Genomic DNA, 26836 nt, shown 5'->3' on the forward strand with positions numbered 1-26836 from the left:
GTCGTATTCCCACAGTGACGAGCTCAGCAAATATCTAATTAATGCTGCTACTGCAGTCCAAGAGGCCAGGTGCTCTGACCACCACGGCCAAGGGCAGCACCATGTTTACCTCAGTCACGCCGCAGGAGTGGATGAGTAGAAGACTCAATCACATGAGAGCCAACACAAGGGCTCCTGAATCCTAAGCCTGAATCTGAGATGTTCTGCCTGCCATTCTATGGCCTAGCACTGTGCTGTGTTCACGCAGAGCGAGGGCTAGAAGAAGGACTCCCAGAGAAGAAAGCCCCATCCTGCACATGTCCACCCTGCTAAAGCCTGGCCTGGGAGCCCCGCCATTCTCCAGCCCCCCTAACCTGGAGGGGTTTTTATCCAAATCTGAGACATTGCCCCTGTCTGCCCTTCACTTTGAGCATGATAAACCCACTCAGTATCGCTTCACTTTTTTTATGAATCGATTCAAAATAAAAGAGTACAGAAGATATTTTTCTATCTTTGTATTACTTCCCCTTAGACACAGAGGAAGCAGTTATGCTGGGGTGTTCTTCAATGAGAGTGCTTGTCTTGCATGCACAAGGCCTCTGATTTTATCCCCATCATTGCAGAAGGAAAGAGGGAGGGAGGGAGGGAGGGAGGGAGGGGGGGAGGGAGGGAGGGAGGGAGGGAGGGAGGGAGGGAGGGAGGGAGGGAGGGGAATCAATCAGAAAGATGAGTCAGGATGCAGTCTAAGGCCTGCAAATACACATCCCCTCCCACTGCTTCCCACACATGGCAGGGTCGGAGTTCTGCTGCACTCGTCACAGTCGGTATTTTCTGAAACATATTCCAAATCCACAGCAATCTGCTCTCTCCAAGGGAAAAAAAGAAAAGAAAAAGTTTGTCCTAACCCCAGATAAAACCTTTCCTATCTGGGAAAGTGGAATGCAAGTCATAGGCACTCACCATGACCGTCCCCACTGACTCATGCGCTCAGTCAGACCGGACAGCTCTCCAGGCTGCAGCTGCACAGGGGCTCTGGGACCTTCTCTGGCTTTCTTTCCTCGTGTTCTTTCAACCACAGTTGCTTTGCTCACCCGTAAGTTACCGTGTCTGTCTCTCTGTCTCTGTCTCTCTCTCTCTCTCTCTCTCTCTCTCTCTCTCTCTCTCTCTCTCTCTCTCTCTCTCTCCCTCCCTCCCTCCCTCCCCCCTTCCTTAGAAGTTGTGAACAGAGCACACCCCAAGTTCTCACCTCCTCCCTCTTCCCTCCCTGAGCTTCAGGCCTGCCATGCTTCTCCCTCCGATGCTCACATTCCTTCATCTTCTGTCACCAAAGATGTCCTATTACCTGCCTCCTCCTTCGCTAAACTCTCAGATCTCGGACAGCGTGACTGGAAAATTTTCAACTGTGCATCTTTGCAGCGCAGTACTGCACACACAGCTGCTCACAAGGACCTGCTGCAGGAATTCATCCCATGCAGAGATCTCCTTAAAGCCGTAGGTAGAGACGGCTTCAGCTTCATCTCATTGCAGTCATTTGCTTTCACAGCTAATTTTAGGGATTCTTGGGGGTGGGGAAATTTTGCTCCTTGGGCTAGAGAATGGCAACTGTGAGTACAGGCTGCCTTTGCAGAGGACCTGTGCTTAGCTCCCAGCATCCACATTGTGGCTCACAAGCATCTGTAACTCCAGTTCCAGGAGGTCTGATGCCCACTTCCGGTCCCTAAGGGCACTGCACGCATATAATAAGCAGAGACATACATGACAGCACACACTTATGAATAAAAATAGACACACATCCTTAAAAATAAGTTCTCACACTTCTTCTACTACCCCACATTGTATTGGATATATTATGTATCTCTCCCCAGTATTTACAATTTCTTATGAGTTACTGTCCACATCAACTTGCTAGGCTGTGCTATTCAACAAAATCAATTTTCCAGAGAGAATGAATGACATAAATACTTGAGCCGACCATAAATGTCAACTAACAATGAATTTGCTATCACAATTGAGCTGCCACCCAATGTCTTCATAGGCTACAGTTCTTGTAAAAAAAAGTGACAAGTTCCTCACTCAACTGAACATGGTGGCAGACACCTGCACACAGAGGCTGAGGCAGGAGGATCACAAGTTTGAAGCCAACCTGAACTTCATACTGAGACTCTATCTCAGAAACAAGAGGTTCCTCATTCTGTTGATGATTCATAACAAATATTCAAATGCCTTTATTTGCTTAACAGGGCTGTTATTACAGCAATACATTTTTCCATCCACGCAGTGGTACTGAGCCACTACAGAGAGGGCTATGCTTAAATTATTAAGCCCCTAATTGTTATTCCGAGGCTGAACTGACTCACCTTCCCCCTGGGATATGGTGCAAGCACTGAGCCTGTGTGGAGATTTCATCTGAATGGAAACATTCCCTCCTATAGAGAAGTCCTGGAGACTCAGGACATTAAATAACTTGCCAGTCTCAGGAAGTCCCTAAAATGTAACGAATTCACAAGACCCCTTCCTCCCCATAAGCAATAAGGACAGCTGAGGAGAGATTACAGCTAGAGTATAATATAACATAGAACAGATGTCATATCTAGGATAGTAGTTATATATAAGCAGTATAGCTGCCAGTAAGCTGTGCAGAGTTCCCCCTTCCCTGAGTCAACACCCATGCTACAATGGCCTTTCAGCGATATACCTGCCTTCGAATAATGCATGCTCCTGAGAGTAAACACCCCTGTGAGTGACCCCAACAAACTATCGATTCAAGTTGAACACTGGTGGTGTCCGTACTTTGGCCTGTCATCAGTCCCCTATCTGGGGTGAGCAAAGACTTATTCATATGCCCCCAGGATCGTGTCAAACAGCAGAATCTCGGGATCCAGTGGACTTCCTTATCAGTCCTAAGCAGTTATCCTGAAAGCAAGAGCTGGCTGCAATTAGTTCACATTCCCCTGATGTTTCCCCCTCTTTATAGAAATGGTAGGACTTGAAATATAATAGAAAAAAAAAGCATTTAATGCACAGTCCAACAAAATAAGATCCCGGACATCAAGACAGGCTATAATCACTGAAGAAACTCCTAATTCAGGGGCTGGAGAGATGTTTTAGAAGTTAAGGGCACTTGTTGCTCTCACAGAGCATCTGGACTTAGTTCCCAGAACCCACATGGTAGCTCACAATTACCCATAATTCCAGTTCCAGAAGATCTGATGCCCTCTTCTGACATTCATGGGCACCACATATGCACGCGTGCACGCACACCCACACACACCCACACACACACATCATACATATAAAATACATCATTTTTTAAAATGCATAAAGAAATCCCCATTCTATGGGAAGGTTGAGTACTTTTTCCTGGTTTTCCATGTACCCATGCACTTCATTCATCAGTAACTTAAAAATTGCCCAAAGTGCATTTTATCAACCCTTAACAGCAGTTCATTTGGGAGGCTCACTTTCCAGATCATATTTTAATGTCATCTGGAACCTTCCAAGAGAATGATTTGATCTAACAGCTGAGCATCCAAAAAACAACTTAAAATCAGGCATAGAATTTAAACAGATATTTCTCATCACAAAAAGACATTCTACCCCACTATACTTACTAAGGAACTGGGAATCAAAATATCATAATGAGGAATCCCTCCCATCTATGAGGATTATTTTAAAAGGAGAGGTACAAATAGCCCCTGAAAAGCAACACGTGCTGGGAAAGAGGCAAAGCCCTTGGAACTGGTGTGTGTTTCAAGCAGAAGCATAAAAAAGAAAATGGTACGGCAAGTATATAAAACAGTTCAGTGGTTCCTAGGACCTAACATCCCAGCTTTTGTGCTGATGATAAGGAGCAAACCAATCTCTTGTGTAATGCTTCTTAGCGAAATTAGGGAGTCGGCAAGTTTCGGGAAGGCTGAGATGTAAGAAAGAGGAGTGAGGGCTGGAGGACATTACGTCTGCTTCTGTGCTGCTCACACTGCCCAGGTTCTGCGGGACCAACCTGGACTAGGGAAGTGCAGGCAAGCCCTGGAGCAGTCTGCAAACTCGGACCTAGGACTGCAGCATTACAGACAGTTTGAGGGAGGTCTGCAGCTGACTGGAAACCTGCGGAGGAGCGGGGACAGATACAGACTAGAGACAGAAGGTAAAGTTAAGAAATTTAGGGGGAAATTTTTAACTGGGTGTACACTTGAAACTTCCAGGCCCAAAATTCTGCTACTTGGGGGAGTCCCAAGACCATGGGACAAAGAGAGATCCCACTGTCAGGAATAGGCAGGTGGGGAAACTGCGGCTGTTTATTGACAGGCGTACTTATCTGGAGTCTGTTTGACCTGTGACAGGTGAATACAAATCGTGATTTCCCGAAGCTTACAAGAATTTTTTAAGTTTATAAAATAAATAAATAAATTAAAGTTTTAGACACATTACCACTGTTTGTAATCTGTGGTGAAATCCACATCGTAGAAAAAGCAGTAGAGTCACACCTTCGAGGCATAGCAAAAGCTATGGGTTGGGGTTAAAAGAATGAACGTTCTTTCCTCTATCCAGACGGCTGGGTTATATAGCTTATATAGACTGGATAGAGATGTTGTCAATACAATGAGAAGCACGTTTAAGTCTATACTTAGATGATGATAAAAGAAATTAAAAAATTTGAACTCGTGACTATGCTATTAGCAGTCACTGCTTTAACGGGGCTCAATTAATAGTGTTATCAGAGCTCTGCTGATAGTGTAAAACTCTGAGCTTCTGAAGTCTTAGTAAAATAATAGTATAGACAGGAGGAAAGAGATCCGAAACATTTCTCATTTTTCTTATACCTTAAATCCCTTCCTTAAATTTTTACAACTCGTATTTACACACCTTAAAACACTGTCTTCGACCCTCACCACTTACATCAACTTTAAGCCTTTTCTTTTCATTCAAGCATGTACAGGACACAGGTGGTAGACTACTAAGAGAAGTCGCTACAAAGCAAATTCCTTTAAAGAAAGAAATTGAAAAAAAACTACATTGAAACTAGTCTTGTGAGTTTATCTTTATCAGTGTGAAGTCCTCCAGCAAGGGAAACAGTGTGTCTGCCTTTTTCAACAGAAGAAAGCTCTAGAAAAGCAAGGCCTGATGCCTGATTTTACATAGGAAGTCAACCGGCCATGCAGCTGCAGCCTTCAGGGAGGAGATGGTTTGCTTGCTTGCTGCTGTTAAACTGACAAAGCTAGTTAGCGGCCAACACCATCAGAGTTCTGAGGAGAATAAACTATAGCAAGAAATATAATCCAAATGGTCTATGTATCAGCTAAATGAAAGAGATTTACCAGATAGATACCCTAGGCTCCTAGACGGTTCTGTAGAGGGCAGAGGCTGGTCTTATATCGTCACAAAGGGCAGCATAGGCCTTCAGCTGCCAGACCCAGGAAATCTGAGAGATGTTTCCTATGGAGAAGGAACTTGGGAAAACTGACCTACATTGTTGAGGCATAATAGGCAATCAATCCAACAGTGTCCACATTTTAGGCAGGGACCTGGAAGTGGGAAAGGCATAGAGCAGGTCTTGCCCAGTGGTTCGTATCACCACAATCCAGGTGGAGTTGTCCATGCCCCATTGTCTTCTTTGGAGACCTTACTGTCGCCACTAGGAGCTAGCATTTCTATCATGAAAAGCTTTCTTCATTAAACCCTTTAAATGCCATATTCGGCATATCTCTGAAGAGTTTGAGGGCCACTATCTATTGAGTGTACCTGATTCTGAACAAACCTTACTTCTAGTTACTTGTTTTGAGCTTAACCTTGAAAACATATACAGGAAACTAAATAAAGCTTGTCCCTGTAGGTGGATTACATTTGTACTTAGCATGACTGTGAACACAGTTCTGGACACATTAAAAAATTTGATCATTTGTAAGGTTTCTGGGCATTAACTTGCATGTCTTAATTATCTTTAATGATTTACATCAAGTTAGTAGCTTTTATAAAATTAGCATTTTATAGCTTTAACCCTATTAAGTTTGAGCCTTAAAATTTGAGTTGAAAATTTAATTGAAGATCCTTAAGCGTCAATAATAAAACTTTAGATAGTAAATCCAGTCCAGTTCTCAAAGAAAGTGGGAATTTTACTACACCAAAAATGTAGTTCACATAGATACTGGAAACCTTACTTTTCTGATCCGTTTATAGTGCACTATTAAGAATATCATAGTTACTTGTATGACTCGGCTTATCCAAAGGGCTGAAAGTTAAAAAAGTTAGCCAAGACAAAGAGACTAGACATAGACCTTTAGGTCAGTTACTGTTAACCTGAGTAGACCTTAAGAATTTATAAACCTTATTTATCAAACATATATTATTCCTTAACTAAATTTTTAGAAATCTAATATTGAACAATTAGCAAAGACATAAGAAGTAAGACATACACCTCTAAGTTAGATTCTGTTAACCTGAGTATTTATCTTTATAACCTTAGGAATGTATCATCATATGAAAATCCATCCTAATTCAGGACAATCTGGAGATATACTATTGCCTCCTTAGTCTAATATGGAAGTACAATGATAAGCAGGGGACTCAGCAGGACTAAGTTTTATAAATGCTGCTTTTGTTAGTTTATGCCACATGGCTATCTTAATCAAGATAGTGGTGAAGTTACATAGCATATCCTCTTTTAACCTTAGTAAAGATGGCTGGAAGCCACATGCTTGCTTGTTCTGATGAAGTCATCAGTTGATGGAGGAAATTCACATGGTTGCTATTGAAAAGCATCCATTTTTCCTAGCAGATCTATTTTTTAAACAAGAGTTAAATCCAAGTTACATATACATCATAATCTGAATAAGAGTTAAATCACATATATGCTAAGTTGTAGCAAACCAAGATTACCTATGTATAGTTTTTGAACGATAAGCTTTTTGCTGTAAGTTTTAAGCTAAATTTTGTCACAGGTTTTTAAACCATACCCAACAAACTTACAAATCCTAAAATGATTTATAGCCTAGTCTTAAAATATTTTTTTTGAAAAAAAGAGAGCAAAGAAATCATAGAAATAAAAGACTTTTAAGAGTGGAAAGTAGAAAAGACCATAGGAAAAAAGAGATTTTTACACATGTAGAGCAGAGAAAGTTTAGATGTAAGAGATCTGGGCATCATTTGTTTACGCAGGGGCAGGAGTTGTTGCCAGAAAGGAGAATCTGAAAATGAAGTGTGCCAATTTCTGGCCACTGACTGAACTGTACTAAGGCCAAGCCATTTGCAAGTGAATGATGCTTTAGGAAAGTCTGTGAGTCAGAGGAGGAAGAGAGAAAGGGTCACTTCAGGCCCAGGAGGGAGCTGAGAGACAGAAGGGACAGGGTCACAGAGAGGTGCACCATCTGAGGAAGGATTCTGGGATCTTAGAGCCAAGAAGGGCTTACCTAAGGAAGCTGTGGGGCTATGGCTCCTAGAGGGAGGCCAGGAAGTTCCCAGGAAACTGAGAATAAAGGGGCCGAGGCTTGTTGTGGTGACAAGAACCTTAGTCCAGTGTCCCCAGGCAGACTGAGAGGGTTGTCAGAGAGAACTGTCCCAAGTGACAGAAGAGAGGCATAGCTTTCCATGTGAGAGGGGCCCAGTAGGGCTTAAAGGGCTTTCTGACACACCACTGTGGCCTCTGTAGCAACAGTAGACAAATCAGACATCCCCGGGTGACAGCCAGAGAGATGAGAGGTGAGTGGTTAGAGCAGGTAAGAAGAAAACACCCCAAGAGGTGGCCTGGGAGAGGCTTTCAGGAAAGGGGAGGGTTCCAATAGAGGGAGAGGAGTATGTGTCTTTGTGGAGAGAGATGGCCACATAGCAGGCATCTGGCATAGCAGGTCAGAAGGATGGAGAGATGTCCAGGTAGAAATACCCCCAGCAGATATTGTCTACAGTCATGTTTGCAGCAGCGTTGCTTAGGAGAGCCAAGTAGTAACCCATGTCCACCGGCAGGTGCTGGACTAACAAAGCATGGGAAGATCTTTCAGTCTTGAACGGGGGTAGATTCTGACACATGTCATCGCAAGGATGAACAGAGGAAGCAGGCTGTTGAGTGAAGTGCGTCAGACACAAAAAAAAGACAAACATGGAACGCTTCCACCACCATGAGGCGTCAAGTTTGCTGAGAAAGGAGAATGACTGCTGAATACGAAGAGAGTTTCTGGGTTCAGATGATTTTTTTTTTTTTAATTCAGGAAATGGTTAGTGGCGATGGTTGCACAACATTGTAAATGATCTTAAGGCCACTGAACTGTCCACTTAAAAATAACTGGCAGAGCAAATCCTATGACTTAAATTTTGCAACTGAGAGGTGACAAGGAGGCATTTACTTGTAAATCCGCCACTTGCTGCCACTGTCACCTTCGGTCTTCTCTGACAAAAGTAAACATTTTTAGCATAGGTGAAGTATTCACTAGAGGCACAGGCACACAGAGAAGGAGAGAAGCACTTTTTGGATCAACTAAAGGCTAGTTTTCCCTTCATGGTGGTGGTCTCTCGGCTCAGGTTTGAGAAGCCCCGCTAGTCACTCCAAGAGGTGGGTTCTCTTGGCACAAGCCTTCAAGGAGAGATTCAGGGCGGAACCACTTAGTCAGGATCAGCGGCTGCATCGACCCTCAGCGAAAAGGAAGAATCATGTGTAGACAGCTACCAGCCTCATCCTCATGTTTCCTCAGAGAAAGCAGGCCCCTGACAGGAGCCCTATGGCCACCGCTGCATGTAGAAGCATCATGGGCAAACACCCGCAATGTCAAAACAGTCTATGCTTTTAGGCCTGTTTTACAATCTACCAAGAATCTGGTTTCTAGAACCAGGAGATACATACACCGATCAGAAGTCCTGCTCACTGTGGCTTCCCTGACAAGGTGAGATAGCTGTGATGTGGCTATCTCATCTTGTCATAGATCTCTAGTGGCTGCTAAAGCCATGTTCTAGTTGCCTAGTTGAGTGATCCTGCTATAGACAACTGAGGCTCCCCAATATTGGGGATGGAGGTGCCTAGCTAGGTCAAACCCCATCTCTCTCCTCAGCACCATGTGACTTCTCAGCAAATGACTCAGCGCATGACAGAACAGTTGATTCTTCCCCCCCCCCAGCTCCTCCCTCGAGCCCATCTCCCAAACTGTAAATGTACTGATTTTCAAAAACTACTAAATCAATCCATAAACAACCTTTTGCTGCCCTAAAGCTGTCTGTTCCCAGCAATTCCTCTCCTAGAACATTTCCCTGCCACTGCATGAATGCCCGCGTCATCAGTACAGCGTACCCCAAAGCGGTAGAAGCAGTTCAAGTACTGTCCCTACTGGGGCCTCCTTCACAGGCTCCCCAAGCTTCTACCTCCATTCTACAGTGGGGCGAAGAAAAGGGAGCCTCAACATGGCCGCAGGTACCAGCACGCCCCACATCCCTAAGCTCATGCTCTCCCTATTGCGGTTTTCCCTTCCCACCTAAGGGCTCCTTAATTTGAAAGGCGAGGCCAACTGTGCGCGGAAGTTAAGCTCTTCCAAACTCTCCCATACGAGGAAAACCCCAGAACCCCTAAGAATCACTCACTGTAGACTTGTCTTCTGGATTATTATTTTAAAGTGAGATTATATTTTTCTGTTCTTCTGCCGTCTGCAAATCCCTAAACCCACTGGAATTCACTTAAAACCAATCTGCTGCGTTTTTATGGAAGAGAATAATCAGGAAAGTTCGGCCCCACTGAACAGCTGGGAGTTTTGTTGCTGAAGGTTTTGGTTTGGTCTTTTCTTTTTCTAGCTGCTGGCCCTGCTAACAGGATTCCGTGAAGGTCACATTTAATCTTGCAGCGACAGGCTACCTAAGCATTTCTTAGGTTGGCTTCAGTAAAAATAAATTGCCCGAGCTCTGCAGACAGGCCTGGTGCTTGAGCCCAAAACAATTAAAGCCAAAGGGAACAAATAGAGGCAGCTGTAAAACGCACTTGATTTCCAAAGAATCTCACTGCACAGGTTAAGGGCCGGAAGTGTTTGTTAATGACGATAACAAAGGTACAGCTAGTTTAATCTGTGCAGAAAGCAGCAGCTCTTGGAAGCCTATCTCCAGTTTACCACCAAATAGATTTATATTCACAGAAAGGTGTAGCTATCACCACTGGGAATGAAATGTCAGGTTCTTTCAAGAGTCGTGGTATGAGAAAGAAAAGCTGAGCAATTTTTCATCTTAGGGCTGTTGAACCTCTTATACACAGCGACAAGGCCCCTTGCTAGGTGACAAGACTCCGTGCCAATGTGCTAGATACACATACCAACAGGTTTCTAACACAAAGCCGAGCTCTGTCCCTCCTTCTGGGCTGGATTTCAGCTTTCTGAGCTAACCTTTGCTCTAAACTGAAAATCAACGCAGCAAATATTTATCTAGTTTTTACGGCGCATCAAGTGCCTGCGAGGAATGCAGAGAAGCACATGATCCCGGGTCTCAGGTGACACATCACGGAGGTGAGAAAAATGAAATAACCAAAGCTTTTCACAACACACCCAGCGGCCCACAAACACTCAGGTATGCACACTGCTTGAAGCCATAGGAACAGCGCGTGCTGGGTGCTGCTTCTGTGGCCATTCAGAGTGCTTACTGTTTTGGGCCGAAGAAATCAAGTCAGGCTTATGATAAGAGGCCCAAAGAGAATGATGAGGCTCTGGCTAAGCAGAAGACTTTACCCACTTCCTTTTGGTCCTTCTAGGCTCCGTTCTTATATTAAAATTGTCCCCAGACCCCCCACCACGCTGTCACACACATGCATACACGTGCACACACACACCACACCACACACACACACACACTGCATAAGCGTGAGGACCAGAGTCCGATCCCCAGCACTCATGTAAGAAGCCAGATCTGATGGTCCACATTTGTAATCCCAGCACTGGGGTGGTGGAGACAGGAGGATCACTGCCAGTGACAGGCCCTGTATCAAAAAGAGATAAACTGTCCCAGAGGAGTGACACTGATCTCACCTGTGTGTGTGGTGTGTGCACGTATGTATCAGGAAACCACTCAGCATCACGCATGTGTGTGTGCGTGTGTGTATCAGATCACTCAGCATCACTTGTGTGTGTGCACGTGTGTATCAGGAGATCACTCAGCATTACTCGTGTGTGTGTGTGTGTGTGCGCGCGCATGTATATGTGTGTGTATCAGGAGATCACTCAGCATCACTTGTGTGTGTGCGTGTATGTGTGTGTGTGTTATCAGATCACTCAGCATCACTCAGATGTGTGTGTGTGTGTGTTTGTGTATAAAACACTCAGTATCACTCCTCTGATACAGTCTGCCTTTTTTTGATATGGGGCCTGTCACTGGCAGTGATCCTCCTGTCTCCAGCCCTCCAGTGCCAGGATTACAAATGTGAACCATCAGACCTGGCTTTTTATGTGGGTGCTGGGAATCAAACGCTGGTCCTCATGCTCGTGCCGTGGACACTTTACCAACTAAGCATCTCCCCAGGCTCTCTGCATCTTCCATTCCTGTACCATCAGCTATGGTAGCTGCTAGCCTCTTGTGTCTGCTGAACCCTCAGAATGTAGCGAGGTCAAATTAAGACAAGGTGCAGGTTTAAAAAAAAAACATACTAGGCTTTAAAGATTTACTATTAAAAAGAAATGTAAAGGATCATTATCTTTGCGCCTGTGATACTGAAGTAGTAACATTTAGGAAGTAATGAGTCAAACAAATTTTATTATTTCACCTGTTTCTTTTACTTTACTAATATAGATACTAAAACCAAGAAATAAACGCATACCTTGTGTTGTATTTGTACTGGACTGTGTCCTCCTCATTAACTTCCTCCCCGCCCCCCACTTTGGTTTTGTCCTTCAGTCTCTGGACTAGGGATTGATACACCTAACCTAAGTTTCAGCACAATTATAAAATAGAACTGTATTCATAATTTGGAGTGAAACTGTGCTAATATTTCATCAGATAAAGGACAGACATGTGAAGTCACCAGGGAAGGGGTAGGCTGTAAAGGGAGACCATGCTCAGTAGACCTCCTCATTTGCATATACCCTGAGAAGTAGATCTGTGGCCATTTGGCTAAATGAATTGCTCTTATCTGATGGGGGAAAAAACCTCTTATCTCCTCAACAGGACCAAATAATAGAGTCTAGTCCAGACCTCTTACTTAATGAGGGTCCCCAGCTGCTAAAGCTAAGAAGACCCTGTCTGCCCAGGCATTTCTACAACACAAAGGATAGGGGACAGAAGTTGGAAGACATCACTAGATAAGAGCCATATATCATAGGAGAAGCCTGAATCCTTTCCACTCCATTTCAAAGGAGCAAAGGTGCAAAGGTTTAGAGCTCTTTCTGTGTGTCCTTGCCTGTCTCTCTCTTCATACCTCTCTCCTTTTTCCTCCCTCTAGGGAAGGGAGAGGGGGCAGTTTCTCTACAGCGTGCAATGCCCCCAACACGATGCATCAGGGTCTAGGTGTGGAGACCAAATACTGCACTGATCCTCTTGTTGACTTGCTTGAAAATAACGGTAATTCTTGTCTCCTTCTCCGGTGTTGTGTTTCTATGGTATTTACAACCATATAAAGCAGAACTGTCACATGGGATAACATCAAAGACCATTACTAGTTCTTGGCATAGCAAGGCAATGGTACCTCCCAGCATTGGCTAGGAGCGCCCCAATTCTGAGCCTAGATCTGTACAAGGAAGCAGAGTGAGATGGAGAATGGCTAAGTCAATAGTTAGCATCCTGCTACACAACATTCAGTTTCCTAGCTTGTTTTTCTTTGATTGTTTGTTTGTTTGTTTTTCTGAGACAAGACTTCTCTGTGTAACACTGGCTGTCCTAGAATTCACTCTGTAGACCAGGTTGGCCTCAAACTCACAGAGATCTGCTTGCCCCTGCCTCTCAAGTGCTAAAGATAAAGGCAAGCACCCAAACTACCTGGCCCAATTTCCTTTTTCTAATCTTACACTTGCTAGAGTTTGGTCAGTGGGGACACATGAGCACTGTCTTGAGACCATTTCTCTAGTCATGAAAGTAACTATGGATGACTCAAATTTAAACAAACGCAAAGTGTCTTGGGGAAGGGTATTTAAAGAAAGTCAGATATATCCTACTATCAAACTGTTTTCTTCCAGCATCTTTTAACATTGCATAAACAAAATTCGCACAATTTTTAAAATAAGTGCAGGGGCACAATCTAATATCCTTTTCTCCCAGCCAATACGCATATGATAAATATTTCCCCTCATTAAATGCTAGCCAAAAGTATGATTTTTAAAAACTACCTACTTTCCAGATATGCCGTAATTTACATGTGTTTCTCTTGTTGGCTATTCAAAAGGTTCACAAGTCTCTATACAGTGAAATCCAATTGAATAAACTACCTTACCCATAAATCTTTGTTCTAACGTCCAGTCACCTCAAGGAAGTAGATTCCTAGAAGCACCATAAATGGAACAGACCATTTAACTCTTGTTACATTAAGGTTTGTTTGGTTTGAAACAAAGTCTGACTTTTATGCACCCAAGACCACCTCAACTTTGCAGCTATCCTCCTGCCTCAGCCTCCCTGATGTTAGGGAAGCAAGCATTCACCACTGTGACTGCCTGAGTGGAACATTTAACATTTTTAACACTGTGAACATATATCACTAAGCTAAATTCCAGAAAACTCCTCTTTGTGTAAAGCTTCAGCTATATGATGCTTCACCAGGTTTTCCCAACAATGGGTGACCTTGGTAACTACCTCCCTAAGGAGCTCACAGTTCACTCTTGACCTGATCTGGCAGGAAGCACAATACTGTCCAGTCTACTTTCCGGCTTCTATCTATACCACTTGGGATGGGAGAAGAGTATAACCCAATCAAAGAAGAACAGTCTGGGGGGGCATAGCTATGAGAGCTGCCACAGTGTTTCTGATTTGCTGTGTTGCCTCCTATCTTCTGCAAAGGGGGGTTAGAGAACGTTTAGGGGCCTTACAGTGTGAGTCTCTGTCCCTCCATCCCCAAAACTTCAACATCAATACCTCTAAGGTGACTATGACCATGCCCAAGTGACAGTCGCCTGTAAATCTGTGTTCACTTGCATAGAGGCAGTGGCTGCCTAGCAATTTCATGTCACATTCTGTCTTCCACAGGGTTAAAGGTCTAACCCCAAAGACAACAGAGGGGGCTCCTTCAGCATTTCAACAACCTCGCGCATCTCTCCTTCCTCAACTCCACAGCTCCACAGCAGAGTTGACACTTTGCAACGAAAGGAATTTCCTGGAACTTAACTTCGTGGGATATGTTTACAGTATTTAAGATGCTAAACTTGGAGCCTAAGAGATTGCTCAGTGCTTAAGAGTGCTTGATCATCTTCCAGAGAACCCAGGTTGGTTCCCAGAAGCCACACAGAGACTCCCCACCATCTGTAACTCAAGTTCCAGGGGATCTGCCACCCTGGTCTGGCCTCTACAGGCATCAGGCATGCACATGATACCCAGACACACATGCAGACAAAACACTCATACATATGAAATATAGATAAATCTTAGCCATTCAAAGTCAGCTGTGGGATTTCTAGCTGCTCACTGCCTCTCCCCTCTCCTCCTCTACCAAGCACCGACTCTTCAGCTCTCTTCTCTTCCTCTCCCCAACTCTCCCCTTGCTGCACCCTCCCCAGTTCTACTCCACCCCCCCCCCACCAACACCACAGTTAGGTGTCAGGACATTCTCTTCTCACTGCTGCTCTTCTCTTCACCTTCAATAAATCTAGGATAAGGAGAACAAAATTCAAAATGCCTGATATTGGCTGAGATAAAGCGATCTGTATGCAGCTCCCTCTCATTCACAATGTCAACCCAATAAAATGGGGCAGTGAGTCAGATTTGAAGCTCACAGGGCCCAAACAGATAGCTCTTCTGTCTACAAAAGGACTTCTTTGGGTTGTCCCTAAATCTGATAGACATAAGCTCACTAAGGATCAATTAAGTCTTTTGGTTTACTTTCTTTTGCTTGCCTAAAGCATGGGCATCCAATGCGTTGCTCAGATAGCAGTAGGTCGGGAAATACATTTGGAAATAAATTATTTCAAAAAATGGCATGGGAAGTACTTGTTGCTCAAAAATAAGTTTGTTTAATGAAAACTGGAAAGGCTTTTATCACACAAAATTCTAAACTAAGCTCTCTGGTCAACTTCATTGGGTATGTTCTCAGAATTTTTTTTTTTTAATTGCTTAGGAAGTCCTCCCAAGAGCCTCCTGTTTCTCCTATGTGCCTCCACATGTCTCTTTGCTCAGTTCTAGTTCTTTCCGGCTTACCAGAGCTGATAAAGGGAAGTATAATCCAAAACAAAAACAAAACAAGACAGGAGAAAGAATCCACCATAACTATGACCTTCCTGAACAAGGAGGCATCACCATACAACATTGTCTTTCTTGACTCTTTAAAATGGAGAAGTCAGTGTAGGACAACCATGATGTGAATACCATTTTTTGGCAGGATGACTAAGGTCAATGTGAACAGCACCAACACAGGTGAGCCCTATTCAAACAATATGAAAAACGTAGAAGCAAGTGGCTTTCGCTTGTTGTTTGCTTGGCATAGACTTTGAGCCAAGGCCAAGACTGAAGACTCACCCTGGGAAGAAATCCTTGAATAGTGAGTGGTTCTGTACCTTTGCCCTGGCCACACAATTGAGGGACCTGGCACACTCTAGGGAACAAAAGGTTCATAATGATGGAGCGAAGAGATATATTATATGCTATAATGTATTATAATACTATGGATTATAGCCAAGCTCAAGTCTGAAAGATTTAGACTTGAGAACTGTAGCCAGTCTCAAATCTAAATAATCCTGAATGATTTTTAAATGTTCCTTTTCCTTGGTCATTTAATAATAAACAAATGTATTTCCTGGTCCCCTAAGGATTACAGAACTATCTAACCACATTTTATGGAAATTAAGGTCCCAAAAGGGGAAGTTACTAAAGAATGAATAAAAGAGATAAAAGTCATCTCCAAGTCTTGGGGTGTAACACTTGCTTAACATTCTCAAGGCTCTGGGTTCAATTCAGGGCACATACACATGTGTGTGTGTGTGTGTGTGTGTGTGTGCGTGCATGCATATGTGTGTGTTGTGTGTATCTGTGTGTGTCTGTGTGTGACCTATATTATTTTAAACAATTTGTTTATGTTATATATGAACAGAACTTGAAATTAAGTAATCTATCTACATGTACTATGCTTTTGTATGTATATAAATTGTGTCTGTGTGTGTGTGTAGTGAATTCTAGGATTCTGAGCCCATTCACCTTCCTCTAAACAAAATTTTGTACATGACCAGTTGTTCACAAGTTGTTTGATAAGTGAATAAGTTTGTTGCTACATTTAACTAACTATTCACTTAAAGTAATGGTTTGAGACTCCTGGATCACAGCAGAACTTGAAGTTCTGAGGGAAATCGCCAGTTGGTTCCAGTACCTCATGGCTGTCACCTTTAATACAGACCTACCCAGAGTGCCAACATGCTGGGTTTCCCTATGTTTGGATAGAATTACATTTACTAGTTTTGATGAGAATAGCTTTCTCTAGTTGGCCAGGAGTTCTGACTGGAAGTCATAGGAGGCTAAGTGGCAAAAAGAAGTCTAGTCTCATGAAGTCTTCCTAGACGCACACAATTTGTGTCAGAGAACCTATCCTAAGATGAATCAGTAAAGAGTGAAATCAATTTAAAGGGCTCCCTGGCAGCCCTACCACTTGCTCTTAATTCAGAGAAAGCCCAGGGAATCTTCATGACATGGCCACAGTTGGGTGGCAGCTGCCTGGGGCATGTATCTTACTGGGTAGTATTTTCTTTAGTATTTTATTATCAAATAATAGTTTCAGGTTTAAATCTGATATCGACACATAATTTGTTACAGGGCAGGGTGGGGAGGTAAAATCAAAGCTTGATCAAACTTTCTCAGCTACAATCTCTACCAGCTAACACCCCCTCAAGTTGGCCAGTTATACATTAAGCTGATATTTCTAACTAAATATTAATCCATGCAAGCCAGAGAGCAGGGCATGAATGGGGCAGACAGAGGTAGAAAGTCCTGCTCATCCCCTTCCCTATTCAGGAAGCAATGTGGGATGCCATACAGATGAAAACAATTGGCCCTACTATTAATACTTCCTGCTATTTCATAGAAATCTGTGCATGTGGTTATATATTTACATGTATTATAAATATGTACTATTGGTGTTTATTTTCACCTGTCATATTATTTTTACACACGGAGTGTTGAGCACTAGAGGGGTCTGTAAATCCGAGTTGTCCCGAGACCCTTCAAAGACAATGCAACTAAATATAGACGAGAGCTAAGCTATATCTGTAGCAGCCATCACTTGACGAGTCTGAAACAGTGGTGAAGGAAATTCAGGCCACAGCATAGGGCAACCTGTGTATTGTGTCTACTGTAAACAGGGAAAAGATGTTGTCTCTCATGTTCAGAGCCTAACCTGTAACACATATGGGCACAGCTGTAAGTGTGGGTATCAAATGCTATTTAGAAAAGCGATCAAGCCAGGCGGTGGTGGCGCAAGCCTTTAATCCCAGCACTCGGGAGGCAGAGGCAGGCGGATCTCTGAGTTCGAGACCAGCCTGGTCTACAAGAGCTAGTTCCAGGACAGGCTCTAGAAACTAAAGGGAAACCCTGTCTTGAAAAAAAAAGAAAAGCCATCAAGAAAGGATCACAGTAGGTGATAGAGAAGGACAGAATGTAGGCAAAGGGACCCATGAGTCATGAAAGAGGATATAAAGCTAATGGTTCTCTAGTTTCAACCCTGCTATAGGTTTCCATTTTAGTGGTAGATAAGTGCACACAAATCTAAATAGTTAATAGTGAAGTATAAACCGCCAAGTGAACCTCCATGACTTCAGAAAGGCCATTCTAACTGTATAAAAGTTCACAGAAATGCAGAGTTTGGAACTGGGCTAGTATTTGTTTGAGTGGCTACCTTAACCTAGTTTATGCTTTTTTTTATGTGAGTTTACTATGATAAAGTAATTTAATTGATGTATAAGTAAATAAAGAAAACACTCATCCAAATCAGCTGTTCTCATACCATTTGCTCTCCATGGATACCACTTAACTTTTTCCTAGCACACACACACACACACACACACACACACACACACACACACAATTTTATCCACATAATATTAAATTTCTTGATATTTCACATATAATATTTGCCCACTATTTAATCCTCTGCATTATTTTATATGCCCTCAAAAGTATCATCCTAATTGTGATTCCCCACTTTTACTTTAAATACAGGGTTTCCATCTGTACCTGAACTTGAACTCACAATCCTCCTGCCTCTGCCTCCCTAATACCGGGATTAGAGGTATGTACCAGGACACACACCTTCATACATACTTATGTATATATATATATATGTATATATATATATGTAAGCTTTATATATATATGTTAATCTTAACAATAATCTAATAGAGCTTAGAAAGTTAATGAGTAACACATTTGTAGACTGCTAAAATGTGCACAATGTTCTTTCATGCACAGTATCACAATTGTTCCCCAAAGCGGCCCTGTAAGTATAATGTATTATTACCTTTCTGAGATTAACCCCCAAAGGTAATTACTGTATTTATTTTTGGTTGTCAGCTCAGAAGGCAGCCTTTGTAGAAGCTGAGGAAGCTGTCCTCCTTGCTTCCAGATGAATTCACACAGACTACCACTGTATCGGGCAGTTCACGTCCCACAAATATTTGCCAAATGTATAAATACGTTCTCTCTTGATTACTTTCAGCCCGTTTGGTGGAAGGCAGATAAGGGAGCTGGGATGTGATAGCCCCTGTGCGGTTGGTTCAGCTCTTTTAAAAACTGAAGTGAAAAGGCTAGAAATAAAACACAGCTTTTACTAAATGAAGCTGAGAACAAAACGGTTTGTAAGGAAATCGACATATATCAAATGCTGAATATCCAAAGTATTCCACTCCTAGATTTAAACAGCTTTCACTAGCTCTGGTATATTAAATATTTGCTTAATGAAGTATTTCAGGAGGTGGGGTAGGAGAAAAGTAAGACCGCAGTTCACAGAGCCATCAAGAATTTATGGCAATTCCTCTTTTGCCTTAATTTGCTTCCAGTTTGATTACAAACCCTCATTTTTTTTTTAATAAAGATGGTATTTTTACAGATAAGTCAGTCTGAAAGATGTGGAGTTCTTCCTAACTTTTGAAGGTCAGCAGAAAACAAGACAACTCACTGAGGAGGAAATACGTTTAATTTTAAGAAGCAGTAACAAATCCTAACAGACAAGATCTCTGAGATCTAAACGCCGGCCAAAAGCTGCCTTCTTACACAAGCAAGGCTGTAAATGATAATCATTCACCAATTACAGCGAAATTCCGGACTTTGCCCCGTCAATCAATAGATGTACCAGAGTTACCCCTTAAAAGAGATGCCAACTCGTGTCCTAAATATTCCATTAGAAAAGACAAGATTCCAAGACTGTACTGGTTTCTGTTTTTGTGACACCCCCACTCCAAGTTAAAAGAGAGAGAGACGAGAAAAATCGTAGGATCCTGAACTTGTGCGAGCGATGAAGTTAAACGGGGCGACCTCTGGGGCCCTGCCCTGACCAGACAGTGTACCTGTCTACTATCCAGTCACCCACCTCTGTAAACAGTGGGCTAACAGACTCGGCCCTGCACCTGCCCTTAAGCACCAGAGAAGTACAGACTTCAAATGTTATTTGCAGTCAGTCGCTGTAAAAGAACTAATAAATGACTTCAGGCTTGACGACAACCTCGGCGATTCCTGAAAATGCACAACAGGAAATCTTACTATCCTCCTCCACCCTCCGGAGCCATTCATCAAGAGCAGCCCGGAGTCCCAGCCACAGGGAGGCCAGTGACAGAAAGCTAACCCCTGCACCACTTTGCCTCCCTGGCACAGACACAACCAAGGACAAGGAGTGCCCACACCAGAGGGAGGAGGGGAGGAGGAACATGTCCCCAAGTTTCAAACACAGAGGGTTAAAGAGGTCTGCAAACCGGGCAGCGGACCAGTGACAACCTGACTGCCAACCCCTAGTGTCTTATTTACAGCCGATCTCCAAGGGTCTTGCCTCCACCGGCTGACCCGGGCGTCTCACCTGGTGCCCGAGCACAGTCCTGGCTCAGGGCTGAGGCTGCTGGCCTCCTTCCCTTTCCTGCTCCTAAGGGGCGAGGGGCTGAGGGTGGCCAACGATCCAAGACCCGGGGTCCAGCGGAGGCACCGGCTGCGACGTCCGGGCCCTGCGCTCTCGCTGAGGCTTCCCCGGGAGACTCAGGGGCGCCGGCCCCCAAGGCCGAGTGGCGGGGACTGGCCGGGCACCGCGATTGGCCGCGGCCCGCATCGCTCGCCCAGAGAGCCGGGCCGCTGGGGCGGAGAGGAAGTGGCGGCTGCCGCTCTGCACCAACCATGTTCGGCCGGCGGGCGAATGTCACCCGGCGCCCGGAGCGGGTCGGAGGGCACGGGGCGGGCACTCGGATCTCCACCGCGTCCCGGAGACCCCCCGAGGGTTCGCCAGCCCCCAACTCCTGCCCGCGGGGGCGCCGCACGGTCCCCGGAGGCTCCCCGCCCCCACACCTCGCCCGTTCCGTAGCCAAGGCGGGTCGGGCCCAGCGCGCCAGGCCGGCCCGGGGGCGCCCGCGGGGACCCGGAGGCGCTCGCAGCTAGGCCGCACCGGGGTAGGTGACCCCTGCGTACAGAGCACTCCCGGGACGCGCCTCTCGGGTGCCTTGAGCACTGGCACAAGTGCAGTGACAAAGCCCCGAGGCCAGGCCAGGCGCTGGCCGGCGGGTAGGAGGACGCGACGTCCCTGGCGAGTGGCGGCGGCCCAGCCCCCAGGAAGCCGGGCGCGCCGGCCAGGCCCGCGCCCAGCCGCGCTCGGAGCCCGCCCGGCCCGAGTGGCCGCTGGCACCCGACGCCCGTCACCCGATACGGAGCCCCGCGGGCGAGCGCATCCCGGGAGCGCCTCATGGCACCCATCAAGTTTACTGTGGCCATTGCCCGGGCATGGGTATCTGGGGACCGCGGGTGCCAGTCTATTTACACCAGAGACTGCCTGGAGAGAAGAGCTGCCGGGCACCGAAAAGAACCCCGTTCCCTTCTTCGGACCTGGTGGCGACAGTGTCTGTAAACACACACACACATACACACGCGCACACACACAGACACACAACCCAATATTATTTTAAATGAGGCCCGACTCCAGCGGACCAGCACCCACAACGCACGACACCTGGGGCGCAGAATCACACAGAGGAGATCTGTGTCCATGGAGCCACCTCTTCGCATCTGCAAATCCAAAAGTGAAATTAAACCTCCACTAACCTCCTCCTCCCTCTCTACCTCCTCCTCCTCCTCCTTGCAGCCTCAGCAGCCCCAGTACCAGCAGCAACAGCAGCAGACCCTGCTTCCCCTAAAATCAGATGATCCATAAGTGCGCCGACTCTTCCTCCAAAAATCGGTATTAATATTTATGAACCCCGGCATTTTCCGTCTGCAAAACATCGTGTCAAAGCATCAGGACGCACATACATACAGAGCTCCTCCTGTCCCCCATCAACATGCCCTCGAGAGAAAACACACGCACAGTCACAACTATTATTTGAAAAAAAATGTTACCTCTCAGTGTGCTTTTTTTCACGCTACCAATACAATCCCGCAAGGTGTAAGTGTTGTTAGGGTGTGTAAAATGGAAATGAAAGCCCGTCAGTTGAATAATCGCAGGAGCAAAACTAAAAGTTACTCCCCGGCTTGCCTGAGAACAGTCCAGATCGAAAGCAAAACAAGGAGAGGAAACTGCGAGGAGCCGAGGCTGGAAATCCCCCCCACCCCCGCCCTCTCCCGGCCCGGCTCCCTCCCTCGCTCCCCCTCCGCCCTCCTCCCTCCCCGCCCTTCCTCCCCAGTGTTTGTTTCAAGCTTGTGCAACCCGGAGGTGGAGGCAGAGGGAGGGCTCCAGCCGCCAGCCGGGAGGTGCGGAAGTTCGCCGCCGCTGTTCATTGGCGGGCAGCGCGGCTTTCATCATTTCTCGGAAAAGTCAATTTCATTTTCACTTCCCCACGTCGCGGCTGCGGGGGAGCAACAAGCGGCAGCGCGTGAGTGTGTGGCTCGCGCCGAGGGGCGCTCGCTTTTCACCGCGGCCAGGCTGGAGTGGGGACTCCAGAAGTGGCGGGCAAGGCGCAGGCTCGGGATCTGGCCACCAGCTAGGTGACCATAGGGAAGGAAGGAGTTACCTGACTCTGCACCCTACCTGAAGGTGGGGACCGACCAGGGGACGCCTGGGAAGCCTGGCAACCCTTCCTGACCCGTGGGTTAAGTGTTCGGAACCTCTGTGCTCAGGCTGCACACACAAACTCCTCTTGGAAAGTCGCCCGCTGCAAAGGAATGTAAGGAACGAAGTCAGCTGAAAAGAGGGCATTACTTTCCTCCCGACTTTATTGCGTCTCCTACTGGTCTACTGGGGGGAGGGGGGCAGCCTGGCCTTCTGTGTGAGAGCTAGGATGATTAGAAAGGCCTTCCCCTAGCAAGGCACTCCCCAAGGCTACTTCACGCCGTCACTATTAACGTTCCTGCGAGATGAGATGGGCAAGGTTGTGCATTACTTAACTTAAAACGTCTTGCTTGTGGCTGGCCCTGGAGGGAAGGCTTAAAGCGACAGATTACTTCTAGCCCAGTCCATATTCGACCCTGTTATTAGCTGGACATCCCTGGCCGCTGTCCTCCATGCTGTACAATGGACCTAATAAAGAATTCAAGGCGGCCCGGTACCTATGACAGGTGCAACAGCTGTTGTCCATTAGCTCTCCTAGGCCAGCTCGCTTGGAACCTCCTCCTCTGTGGTCATTTAACTTTAAAAGTATTTCGTTACATTAGTTACACCTGTTTCTTCCCTTGGTTTACCATTTCATCAGCCTCTAGGCCTTCTCTAGCCACTAGAGAAGGTCACGTCCTAGGAGACTGTAAGGACCTAGGCATACACATCTGAAAACTAATTCTGTCCCCTGTTTGTCACAGAAGTGCTGGGTTCCACCGACAGGAGAAAGGAAAGTACCCATGTATTTGTGAAAGGAAAACAGCGGGATTTAAGGACTCTGCTTTGTCTCAAAAATAGATTTCCCTTGTGTACAAATCGTCCTATATCCCTCCCCTAATAAGACTCTACAAACCTTGTTTTCATATCTGTCATACATCAATAACCAGGAGAGTGTACAAACTGCAAGATGGTTGTCCCCTCTTTATCTACCAGGCACCTAAGTTAAAAACCTAATAACCGCTGATCATTCTTTGCTCACCTGCTTTTTTGTGTGCATGAGCACATGTGTGTGTGTTTGTGTGTGTGCCAGTCATGCTCTTGCAGAGGCCAGCGTGTTCTGTCATTCTCTACAGTATTGCTTTAAGACAAGGTTTCTCACTGAACCTAGACTGGCAGCCAGCCGCTCCAGCAATCTTCCCCTGCCACAGCGGTGGAATTAGGTTGGGCACACAGCCAGGCCTGGCTTCTCAGGTGAGAACTGGGATTTGAACTCATATCTCCATGCTTTCGCAGCCAGCAGTGTTCCCCACCGAGCCATCTCGACAGCCCCTGCTCCTTGTTGTTTTCTTTGAGGCTGTTGCTCTGCTTGCTTTATTTTTGCTTGTTTGTTTGCTTGTTCGTGTGTTTTTCTGTTTTTCGACAGCATCTTCCTATCTAAAGAAGTCCAGGCTATCCATAACTGTAGCCCAAGTAGTCCTGGACCTAGGATGTTCCTGCCTTAGCTCTCCAGTTTTGAAATTATAGGCGTGTGTTATCGGTATCTGTTTATTTTCATCTGTACCCCTCTTCCCTAGAAGAAGGAGAGGAAGGGAAGAAAGGTGTCCTTCTGAACTTCTGGCTTCATTCCAGACTCAATTCAGCATTTTTTTTTTTTTTATGTGCAGGCCCAAGGAGAGAAAGAAACAATGAGGTCTTTTGGGACCAATCAGTGTTACCTTGCTGGTGTCCATGACAGTAGCTGCCTCAGTGGCAAACACTCAGGGGACCCAGACAGGACATGCCCACAAGTCTCTACCCAGCATCCTAATGACTTATGGCCATGCACAGAGGCCAGTCTTCGAAGCCCCATTGCTGGGTACAGAAAGCATCCCAACTGTGTGCTTCTGAAGATTGTCCTCCCATTCCATGAGTCTTCACTGGATGCTCCATCAGGAACTGGACCTGCCTGCTCTTAGTGCAGCCCGACCTCGCTGTTGAGGAAGAGCAATGTCCTAATCGTGTGTGGTCCTTGAGAAGCAAACAAAAGTTGGCTTGGAGTGTTTGGGGCCTTTTAGTTGTCCTTGATACCTTCCTTCCCACAGCATCCATCCATCCAATCAGTAGCATCAGTATACATCCAGTCACAATCAACCATGTCCTTGTCACACGTCGATGCCATGTCCCTGTGTCTCTAGCAAAGGCACACCCCAAGAGCACTGCCTTCCGTCATTGCAGCTCCCGAGAACCCTGCCCAGTTGCCTCCTTAGGTTCCTACACATCAATAGACACGTTGTTACCAAAGTTAAGCAGAAACTTACTTGGGCTTCCAGCCCAATTCTAGTTCTCTCACTGCCCCTCCGAAACCCCTCTGGAGCTTTCAGAATAAAGGCCATGCTAGTTGTAAGACACATAAAGTCATTTTAGTGTGGTGGCAGACTGCCATCTAACCTCATGTGCTGCCAGTGCACCCTCCAGGACCCACGTGTCCCTCCCTTGCTAAGCCAGCTGGCTTCCTTTTTGTGTAGAACATCAGAGTCATTCTCAACGTTCCTTGTTTATCATTAGCTTGGGGCCCAGCACATCCATGGTCCGATATTTTTAGATCCACAATTCCTTGCTCCTGTCTGTAAGTTCTTACAGAACAGGCTAGACTGTCTCGGCATTTGTTTTATACTTCAATAACATTTTAAATGATTCATTTACTTTATTTTATATGTATAAGTGGTTTTGCCTGTGTGCATATAAGTGCACTGTGTGTGTGCGTAGAGCCCACAGAAGTCAAAAGAGGACCTCAGATCTCCTGGAACTGGAATATGGGTGGTTGTGAGTCTGCATTTGGGGACCAAAAACTGAACCTGGGTCCTCTGTAAGCATAGTGGGTGTTCTTAACTGTTGAGCCATCTCTCCAGACCCCTTTAATAACATTTTAATACAAATGTAACTGGTTGTCATCATATGGAAGTCAGAAAATAGCATTGCTGAGCTGATAGCAGACAACTTTAATCCCAGCACTGGGAGACTGAGGGAGGTTGATCCTGAGTTCTAGGCAAGACCTTGGCTCAAAGAAACAAGGTTGAAGATATAGCTCAGCTGTTAGTGTTTTCCTAATGTGAGCAAGGACATGAAATCTGGCCCCCACCATGTGCATGAATGTACACACACACACACAGGGGCCAGGGAGGACCTAAAATTTTACCTTCAGAAATAGTTTTACCAGTATTCGTACATACTTCCCACTAGCAATTTTTCAGATGTGCTGTTTCCAGTCCTCACCCACTAAGCGTTTCACGTGCAGACTGCACTTCCCATCCCCCTCCGGGCTGATGTGATATCTTTCTGTCCTGTTCCATTTCTTGGCTGCCTCCTGTTTTCCTGCCAGCCCCCTAAATTATGGTGTTTCCAAGCACCCTATCTTCAACCCCCTTATTTTCTCATTTCATATGCTCTTTCTCTCTGGGTGCTCTCCTCCACGCCCCAAACCTCAGATATCGCTACAGATGGTCCTCAACTTAACAGTCGTTCATTTAATTTTCCAATTATGCAGTGGTACAAAAGCAACAAGGACTCAGTAGAAACCTTACTGCAAATTTTGAATGTTGGCCTTTTCCTGGGCTAGCACTATGCAGTATAATACGTTGTTGCCGTGTTGAGCGAGGCAGACATCCTCATCTCCTAGTCAGCCCCAAGATCACCAAGTGAAATGGCCCACACTCTGCAATCTGCCAGTTGCTAAACTATAACCCTCCCTAAGGCTTGGTCTATCCAATGCATTTTAGGGTATAGTGTTTCTATTTGTGATGGGCTTCTGAGGGTCAGGCCTCTTATAAGTTGAGAAACGTCTATATTTGGTGATGATTTCAAAATAAAACTCTGAGCTACAGTCATATTACCTCCTAGATGCCCATAAGATACATACACACACACACACACACACACACACATATATATATAAAATTCAGGTCAATGCTCACACAAGGAAAAGGAAAACACAGACTGGGTCTCACCATGTCAGTCAGGCTGCCTGGAAGTCAGAATTGTCCTCGATCAGCCTCACAAGTTCTGGGGTTGCAGTCTAAAAGTAAACTCATAACATCTTTTCCTACAAACTCAGATTTGTCATTTTATCAAGAGCCAGAAATCTGGGAAATATTACAGCCATCCCCACCACCGTCTCTCTCTCTCGCTCTCTCTCTCTCTCTCTCTCTCTCTCTCTCTCTCTCTCTCACACACACACACACACACACACACACACACACACACCTTGTCTGCCTCCTCTGGGCATAGGCACTGCCTGCAATTTTCCAGACCCTTAACTCACAAAATATAGCATGAATAACACCATGTTCTTATGCCCTTGGTGAGATGTCACTACCAATCGTAGATATAAAATGACTCAGAGCATCCACATGGTATCGATACACATAGTCACAAAATATTTCTTGGCTCTTTGATGATACACGCACACGCACATAAATCTCTGCAGAAAATTAGTCAATATAGCAAAAGAATGTTTTTGATAGTCTGTGATAAAAGTATCATTTGCTGAATGATAAAACTAAAATATTTCCTTGGAGACTGAGTTTTTCATTTCATCTGCAGAGTGGATGT

General features: G+C 45.3%; 1 protein-coding gene across 4 annotated transcripts in view; it reads right to left on the bottom strand.

Moving 5' to 3' along the window:
- Irf2 (interferon regulatory factor 2) overlaps positions 1-21805 on the bottom strand; it is a 107522-nt gene extending 85717 nt beyond the window's left edge. For 2 of the 4 annotated variants that reach the window (XM_038325639.1, XM_038325636.1), the window contains exon 1: positions 21619-21805. The gene's annotated coding sequence lies outside the window, so the exon portion shown is untranslated. Of the gene's footprint in view, positions 1-20101; positions 20358-21232; positions 21255-21618 lie in introns of those variants that run through there. The other 2 variants (XM_038325638.1, XM_038325637.1) reach the window with 2 other exon arrangements.
- Positions 21806-26836: the final 5031 nt, after the last annotated feature.

This window comes from Arvicola amphibius, chromosome 4 (genome assembly GCF_903992535.2).
Source record: "Arvicola amphibius chromosome 4, mArvAmp1.2, whole genome shotgun sequence".
Taxonomy (NCBI): domain Eukaryota; kingdom Metazoa; phylum Chordata; class Mammalia; order Rodentia; family Cricetidae; genus Arvicola; species Arvicola amphibius.